Raw genomic sequence first — 10,096 nt, forward strand, 5'->3', positions numbered from 1 at the left:
ACCATATTATGTTAATAAAATATTACTTGCTGCTGATTAATAGTTTTATTTTTAATCTTAGTTCTTAAAGTCAGAGAAAATAGATTCTGTGGCTGTTGAGCCCAGCAGCAGGGAACAATGCCAGTTACAATCAACCATCAATACAATTTTTTCAGCATTGCTTAACTTCTTTCTGATAACTCGTCCATGTGCTGAAGCAGTTGAAGAACTTTCGAGCTTTTCCTCTTTCTGTTATAGCAAAACCTGCAATCCATCACCAACTTCCTGTTTGTGCAGAGGCTCAGTTTACATGCTTCCTGTATATGCCAGAGGACTTCCCTCACGACACTCTGGATGCACCGACTCTTTCAACAGCCTGCTTATCTCCTGGGCACAGAGTGACACAAATACAGGCTTAAGATTCCCTGGTGACAGATGCACACACCTCAAAAGAAAAGCATTTTTACCAAAAAAATAAATAAATAAATGAGTACTGGTTCAAATACAGGGCAGTCTTCATTATCCAGCACAAATTTTTGATACATTTTAAGGTCATGAAATAGTTTTTAAAGAGGGTTTGCCTTTTTTGAAGCCAAAATCTGTGACAGGGGCTTTGACAGATTCACTGGTTCATTCAAGTGTTTATTCAGATGATGTCCAGAAAACATCACATCTTCTATTTGGGCTGGATACAGAAACTAAGGCCACCAGTACTATGGATGAATCATAATATTTGATTGCTACTATTTTGCCCACTTATTCTCTTACATTTTCATAGCGGTGTTGACAGAACTTTTGTTTGGGCTATTGTTTACTTCTCTCACTGATCTCTTGCCATCATTGGGATCTGTCAGGAAAAGCTACAGACACCTCCAATACAGCAAACTCTGTCAGGCAAAGTCTCAGTGAGAACAAAGAGAGAAGAAAGTGTGCCAAAAGTTAGTGTGTGGTATAAAAGTGCTGATCTTGTGTGTTAATCAGGGGGAAGAAGTGCTGAGGGTGCTCATAAAGCCTAATGGTTCAAATCAGCCTTAGGATGTATGGTAGTGGGTTATAAATACCACAGCTGCTAAGATGATGCAACTAAAGTGCTACTTGTGACTGTAAAGTTTTGAGACTCTTGTGCAGGCAGACCCAGCTGGTTATCGACTGATAGCAAGGTAACGCTCCCTCTGGTCTTTAATGGTACAATGTTTAATTCATAGACAGGCCGGGACTCCCGCCAATGCTTTCATGCTCAGATTAAATGTATCTGAGCAAATAAAGCAACTGCCTTACTACACCCTAAAATGTGTCTACCTTAATTATTTAGGACTGCAGACCGATGACAAGACTGTACAGCGAAAAAGTCAAGTTAGAGAAAAAAACTCTTAAGTTGATAGCATTATGGTGGCAGGGATTTTTGTGTGTGTGTGCTGTCCATGAGCAGTGATGTTATTCAGCTGGTGCACTTGGCCTAAGAGCATGTGAAGTGGTGCTTTACACGGAGAGGTGATCTGGCAGATGTAAGTCTTCATAAAATTCACAGTGCATTTGCCACAGTAGTCATTCAGGCAGGGGCATCCTCAGCAAGGACATCACTAGACTAAACAGTAGTAACATGAAACTAACATTAAATTTTGGAAATTTAATTGCATTGCTGGTAATTTTGGGCAACTTGGAGGCAGAAAACAAATAAAACAACCATTATCCCTCAAATATTATCTTAACCTCACCCAACAGCACCACCTAGGCACAGGGTTATTCTTGTTTAGTCACATGCAGTCTTTGGGGGTGCAAAATTGGTAAAAAAAAAAAAAAAAAAAAAAAAAAAAAATGACTGTCAGTGGGTCATCACAGTGACCCATTTAGCGACCCATTTAGAGCAACTGTGGGGATCCCTAAATTGGACAGCTGAAAGAAAAAGAAGATAACCAAGGTATGCAGAAGAGAATGTCTGAGCTCAGCAACAGAAAGTCAAACCAGATGCCACTCCTGTCAGCTAAGAATGGGAAAAAAAGGCTATAGTTTGCAAGGGCTCAGCATAATTAGACAACAGAAGACTGGAAAACATTGCCTGGTCTGATGAGCCTTGATTTCTGCTTCAATATTTGGATAGCAGGGTGAGAATTCAGGGTGGTATAAACAACACAAAACCATGGATCCTTCCTACCTTGTATCAACGGTTCAGGCTGCAGATGGTGATGTAATGGTGTGGGGGAAACTGTCTTTGGTGTCCACAGTACCAACAGAGCATTGCTTAAAGACCACATCCTACCAGAATATCGTCATTTTGCATGTCCATCCCTTTATGACCAAAGTCTACCCACCTTCTGTCGGCTGCTTCCAGCTGAATGCACCATGTCCCAAAGCTCAAATCAACTCTGTTTCTTAAATCTGACGAGTTAATTGTGCTCAAATGTCCTCCACAGTTTCCTAATCTCAAAACAATAGAGCACCTTTGTGAACACATTTGACACCCAAGCAGCAACAGTGTGATGCTATCATGACAATTTTCACCAAAATCTCAGACCAAGTATACCAAGGTGTAATTAATAAAGTGGCAGATGTTTTGGTTTACCATTATTGAATGCTTGATCTTCATTTTGTAACTGTAATCCCAATTATAGTAAAATAGACATGAAAACGTGATCTGCTTCAGGGTGAGACGTCCTTATACTTGATAAGTTGCTCACATATGTCATTCTGTTTCTCAGTCAGTTCCACCCCCTCATTTCTTCTATTTGGAGTTCTCTGGTGGATACGATTTAATCTATTTTTTAATAGCCAAAACTATTGAATACTGATCAGCTCTGCCATCTTGTCCAAATACAGCCAATTCCAGTATTACAGTTTGCAGAGAGGACCTAAATGCAGGATTCCAGGTAGGAAATGTTTGCAATGGAATCAGGACACACACTTTTAAAGGATCGTAAGGTAAAACCAGAGCCTTCAAAATGGTACACAGTGGCTGTGTACCATTTTGAAGGTCAAGTCCATATTAAATGTGTGTTTTTTCTATTTCTATTTGTCATTTTGATTGATGCTGCTATTGTTTTCAGAGAGCTGTTGACAGGTTAACAGAGATGTGACTGAACAGCATTGAGAGATGAAAAAATAAAAACCTCAAAACAAGTAGCTAAAATGGGCTAAAAAGCCCCAAAGTTGCATGCAACAATTCTATGTTAAATTTCAGGGGAAAAAAGCTGCCTATTTGATTACAAACAGTATAATTTTTTAATAAATATTGTCATTATTATCAAGATTAACTTTTTGGATGGATGTATAGCAGATATTTTATGACCCTGCAGTTCCCCATTATGTCCAGGATTACCTGGAATCAAGTTCATTTCAAAATTGCAGGTGGGGATTATGAGATCAAGGCATTATCTCCTCAATCCCAACTCTGATGTTCAGTGTTTAACCTGCAGATTATAGGGACACAAGGTTAGTGTGAAGTGTATTCATCTTAGGTCAGCAGCCATGGGACCAGCAGTTTATAAATCTAATTTGCATCTGACATGTGATGTGGTTTCCTCAGGGAGAAATAAATCTGTCCTGAGTGAGACAGATGAAGACGTGAGGTACTCCCCATTTTGAGTGAGGAAGTTGTGTAAGACATATGGCTGTTTCCCCTGATGAAAGACCTTTTTCTTATGTTGTCAAAACTGCAGCACAGCAGCAGCAGCAGGGAGAAACCCCCACCTTGCAAGAATCCAGCTGAGATCAAAGGTCACTGCCCTTCCTGCCAGTCAGAGGAGAGGAGTGCTAACAGAGGACTGGGTCCATCTGTAGGCTGAAATCGAACCACTAGCTTATGCTCCTCCTGCTACCTCTCTTGTTTCTATTGTTTAAACAAAGCTGCTTATTTAGAGTGGTGGGTGCTGGGGGGACTTACTATAATATTTCTGCCCTGCTCTTCTTGCTTTGTTGCAGAGGCGTTTTGTGTTATAAGAGGGGGATGGACTTAGTGACCTTCTTCTACCTATCATCTATCTTTATTTCCTCTGTCGCCACAAAGCTCATAAAGACAGTTCATGACCCTCCCTTTGACTTCAGCTCCTTCATCTTCAGTTGTCTCGATAGGCTCAGCTGGCAGATTTATACCCACTCGAAGCCATTGTGTTCTTATCACTACTTTAGAGAGATATAGTAGATTTCCTGTTTGAGTGGGAGAGGATGTCCTCTTCCTTTGTGGGTGTAAGATGTATCTGTTCTTATTTCTAATAACATTAGAAACAGTATGAAACAGTTGCTAAATGCATTAGGGATATCCATCCAGAGATTTCACCTAATCGACCAAATATGCATTTGCACACACACCATTTTGCTAATGTGTGTTAGGCTGGCTTTTTGTAAGGTTACCAGGCAGAGTAAATGCATTACCCCATAGATCATTATGAGGCCATCACTTTGAAGGTTGGCTGAATTTATTCTAACTGGAGTCCACCAATGAGAAGCTAAAAAAGAAAAAACAAATTGATGAGATGAGGTAGAAAGAGAAGAAGAAAACCAGAAACATGCTATAGTATTCATGGATAAGAGTAATCCCAGCTGTAACTACAAAAAAAAAAAAGGGTATTCCCAAATGTTAAAGCAGAAATAAAAAATCTTTGCAGCCTGTTGCTAATTTCACCCTTTGTAAAAACTGCACAGAAATTAAGGGTCAAGTGAAGAAGGCCCCAGTTGCACAATTTGAGAAAAATTGTGCCTTTGTTTATATAAAACTATTTTGTGGAGCAAAAGTTTAGAATTTCATTTTATTACTTAATAAAATATAATAAATATATTATCAGCTTAGGTTTGCTGTTAGCCAAATTTACTTTCCTCATGCTGGTTTAATAGGATTAGCTAACTTCTAGGCTAATGCTTCCTGAATGCTAAGGCGTCATTGGTCAGTTGTAATGTTGATCCTATACCAAAATGATTGATGATGATGATGTACGAACCAAACCAACGCAGGTATATCACAGCCTGGTCCTGGGAACCACTGGTTGCTAAGGAAAAAACGTATTTCCCCTGACTGGTTGGTATAAACCTTATGATTGCTTTGTCCATCCATTTTTTTCCGCTGATCCAATTCAGGGTCACAGGTGGGTTAAAGGCAGGGTACACTCTGGATACGTTGCTAGTCTGGTGCAGACACATAGCCACAGACAACCATTCACTCGTAAGGTCAATTTAGAATCCCCAATTCACCTCACATGCATGTCTCTGGATTATGGAAGGAGTACCTGCTGAAAGCCCTTGCAGATATAGGCTACGTCCACACATACACAGATATTTTTGAAAACAGAGATTTTCCATTTTCGTTTTTAAAAAAAAATCCCGTCCACACATGCGGTTTTGAAAAAATATCTCCGTCCACTTGTAAATGCTAAAAACGAAATGTTGGCGTATCAGAAGTTTAGAAGCCTGGGAGGGAAAGAGTACACAGGGTTTTGTACCCCCACAAAACCTTAACTTCTTCTGAAAAGTTTTTGTTTTTCTGGAAAGGCAAATAATTTTGTATTACTTTTCAAGTGCCTTCAAATGTTAATAACTAAAGACAATATTTTGGCTGTTGTGTAGACTCACAACTTAGGAATGAACAAAATGAATACAGCATACATAAATTTAATTTTTTTTAAATGTTTGCATTGGGATTTGGGTTGTGAGAGCGTCTGTGTTGAATGGTAAATGGCCTGCATTTGTATAGCGCTTTACTAGTCCCTAAGGACCCCAAAGCGCTTTACACAACCACAGCCATCATGGGGCGCACTGACAGAGGCGAGGCTGCCAGACACTGGCGCCACCGGGCCCTCTGACCACCACCAGTAGGCAACAGGTGAAGTGTCTTGCACAACGACCGAGACTGTCCAAGCCGGGGTTCGAACCGGCAACCTTCCGATTACAAGGCAAACTCCCAACTCTTGAGCCACAATCGCCCACAATGTAGAAGCTACGTCCGAAGTTCACTCCGACGCCTCTGTGTTACTGAATGGAGGGACAGTAACTGTGTGTGTATATGTAAGTGTGTAAAAACTGCAGATAGTAAGATTAACAGCAACAGTGTTTTGTCTCTATCCACCATTGTAGAAATTCATCTCATGTAAACAATAATGTGGCGCACAGCGTGATGTCAAAAAACGGCGCACACGACGTTGCATGATTCTGCTAATAAAATTTAGAAGAAGAATAAGACGTTGCGTGAGTAAATCTCCGTTTTTCTCATCCACACCTAAACGCAAAAACTGAGTTTTCAAAAATCTCCACCCTGGTAGGATTTTTGTAAAAATCTCTGTTTTCAGTGACCCAAAACGACGTTTACATGTGGACGAAAGGCCCAAACGCATAGAAAAATCTGTGTTTTCAAAAATACCCGTGTACCTGTGAGAACAGGAATCCTCTTTTTTTTTCCTCTCATGACCAGTGGTCGCTAGATGGCTGCAGACTAGTCTCTAGAGTTGTGTGACTGCAGCCTTATTCACTCGATCCTACACTGCCACACTGATAATATCACATGGTTATTGGTTGTCTTTCTGCAAAGCCTCAATATTGCTCTCACATTCTATGCAGACCTTTTTAGAAAAGAAAAGAAAAAAAAATACACTAAAAGACTCAAAGATAACCTAGCAGCTTCCCACAAGCTAAACATTAACTGTCATAATGTTTACTCAAAGAAAGAAAGAAATGCTGATGGGTTATGGTCAGAAAACATACATTTGTTTTAACATACTCTCATCGCTCATCTGCATAGATAACATCCACATCTTCATTGTGTTATTAGACCCTCCAAAGTCCCATGCTTCACCGGTCTGACATGTGAATGATCATCTTCACATTTTCCTTCCAGACTAAAAATATCTACCTCACCGTAAGATCCCACGCCAACCACTATTAGCTGTGCCCTCCTCCACATGCACATCCTGTCAGTGTGACACTGTTACAGATGTATATATGACTTGATAAGACAGCACCAATATTACCACAGCAGAGCGTGTCTGTATCTAAAGGAACATGATGGAAATGTGAGACACCCCAGCTGACGTTTTCTTTGGATGACTGGTACCGTCACACACTGTACAGCCTCGGTGACTGAGATAACACATCATTATCTATTTTCAGTTGGCTTTACTGCCTAGTCTGTCATTATGTATGCAGCACAGAGATGTGGAGGAGAAGGGTTATAGACAGGAATGTGACACGGCTATAATTGTTTGGTTGTCACAGAATGTAAAATTTCCACTTTGGTGTTGATCACATCATTTCCGTCTTTACTGCTGAGCATTACAGATTTATAGCCTGGACTATAAACAACTTTTTTATGATAGCAACACTTCTGGCATATTGATTGGTCGTTATTCTTTTTTTTCCTTTTTTCTTTCTCTCTTGCTTGCTTTGTTGTTTTTTATTTGTCTGGAGCATCTCCCAAGACCAAATGTATTACCATATCCAGATGAGAAAAATGTGCTTTTTGTTTTTAATTTTGTTTGTAATTTGAGCAAAGTGGCCTTTTTAAAATGCATTGAAGTGTTTTAGAACAGTTGGCTGATTTCAGCTGAGGCAGGTAAGATCCTCAGTCTTTTTAATGGCACTCTTGAGAGCAGCTTGAAACTGGACACCCAGCGTTGCACTTTTGTCTCCTGACACCAACTCTCACAGCTCCTCCCCCCTCTTTCACTGGAGTTTCGCAGGGCCCTTGTTTTATCTAATTTGTCTTCAAAATGTGATAATAAAAAGTGGGAGAACAACTTGCAGTTTCGGCTCCATTGTATGTGGGATTTGGGATAAGAGCCAGGCCTTCTCTGAACGCGGAGAAGTTGCGCTAATAAATGCTTCTCATGGTTTATCATCGGTGACACATGATGCAAGCTGCTGAACATGGTTTGAACATGGTTTAATGTTTTACTTTTCCCTGCCTGTGAAAGTCTGTGTCCATATGAATGGAATGTGTGAATAACACCGAGCAACTTTGACTGTGGCACAAAGGACGCCGAAGTCACTGCGGTATAATGTCGAGTCCAAACTGAAACATGAGGTCAGTTTGCAAAGTACACACAACCTCAGTAAGGCCTCAAAGGATTTCTGAAGTGTCCTTGGGCAAAGTCCTGCAGCACTAACCTTGTGTTTGATCTCTTGGAAGGCAAACTATGCTTGGGATATTGTGAAATCTTTCCTATTTTAAAATGAGTTGGAAATACCAGAGTGATAATGAATAACATGCTGATACAGCTGACATATAAAATGAGGTCATTTTGTGTTAAATATTCAGAAACAAATGGTTTCTTTAATGAAGTACTATTTTTGTATTTATAGTGGATAATATGAGTCATGTGTAGAGAGACTCCAAGAGTAAGCTACCATAAGCACAACAGTACACTACATTGTTGTTTTATGTACTACAGGTATGTAAATTCTTTACTCATTAGTTGTTTTTAAAACCTTCAGTAAAGCAAATTTCAGCTATGAAATCAAAACAAACAAAATTGCAAACATATACTCACCAACCACTTTGTTAGGTACACCTAACACCATGTGGCTTTTTGCTTACATCTTCATGGTGTTGTTTCAACAAAGTGTTGGAAATATTTCATGAGGTTTTGGTTCATTTATACCTGATAGTATCACACAGGTGCTGCAATGAGCAACGCTCTCATTCCTCCACATCCCAAAGGTGCTCTAATGGATGAGCTTTGGTGACTGTGGAGGCTATTTGAGTACCATGAACTAATTTTCATGTTTCAGAAACCAATTTGAGATGGTTTGTGATATGGCACGTCATCTGATGATGTGGTTATAAAGGGGCAGACATGGTCATCAAGATACTCAGGTAGACTGTGGCACTTAAATGATGAGTTTGTACTACAGGGTTCAAAGTGTGCCAAGGTAAAGCAGAACGGATACATGTCGTAGTGTAGTGGTAAGACTACACACCTCTGGAGTGGGTGTTACAAGTTCGATTCCCATGCGGTATCCAGTAAGGGTCCTGGCTAGAACCCCCATGCTAAAAAAACCAGCCCTGGAGTGGCAAGGCTATGTCTGCAGTTCAGGACACAAGCATTTCACCATATGTTGTACTGTGAATGTGACAAATAAAATTTGTATATGTTGTTAATTCTGACCCTGACAGCAGCAGAAATCAAAACTCATTAAACCGCGCATTGTTTTTTTTTTTCAATCTTCTGTTGTCTTATTTTGGTGAGCCCATTTGAACTGTAGCCTTGGTTTCTTGTTCTTAGCTTCACACAGTGAGGTCTCCTGATATTATAACCCAGCGGTCCCCAACCCCCGGGTCACAGACCGGTACCGGTCCATGAGTCGTTTGGTACCGGGCCACGAGAGTTGAGGCTCAGGTGTGAAATTTATGGTTTCAGGGTTTTTATCGGGTTTTAGCGTAATTTTTTTTTAATCGTTTTTATTGTTAACTCGGTTTCCCTGGGTCTTTTCCCATGTGTTATGAATAAATCTTCTTTTTTTGGTACCGGTACTGGTTTTATTTTGTTTTATTTATCTGCGACACCTTAAAGGCTGGTCTGTGAAAATATTGTCGGACATAAACCGTTCTGTGACGCAAAAAAGGTTGGGGACCTCTGCTATAACCTATCTGCTTTAAGATTTGACGAGTTATGTTCAGAGATGCTCTTCTGCACATCTCAGTTGCAAGAGAGGGAAATTTGAGCTACTGTTTCCTTCCAATCAGCTTAAAGCGGACTTTTTCCCTAACCTTTGGCATCAACAAAGCATTTCTGCCCAGAGAACTGCTAATCACTGGATTTTTTCCCAGTAGATCAACAGTTTCTGAAATGCTCAGACCAGCTCACCTGCCACATCTTAAGTCACTCAAATCAACTTTCAGTCAACTTCAGCGGGTCATGATGAGTTGCTCTAATGAGATTGGCTGGTTAAATATTTGCATTAACAAACAGCTGAACACCTGTATCTAATAAAGTGGCTGGTGAGAAGTCCTTGAAAGACCACTACCGTCAGTTTGAGAACACACAGCTGAAACAATAAATTAGTCTTTTATCCAGATGTTACCTTCCCAGTACCAAACATAAGATAGGAAAGTTCCCACCTAGTGTAGTGTAAATAGTAGAGTAAATATTGGACTTTGGCTGGAAACATTTGTCCATCTAAATTCTCATGTCACTTTGCA

This window comes from Oreochromis niloticus, linkage group LG14 (assembly GCF_001858045.2).
Source record: "Oreochromis niloticus isolate F11D_XX linkage group LG14, O_niloticus_UMD_NMBU, whole genome shotgun sequence".
NCBI classification, from domain to species: Eukaryota; Metazoa; Chordata; class Actinopteri; order Cichliformes; family Cichlidae; genus Oreochromis; species Oreochromis niloticus.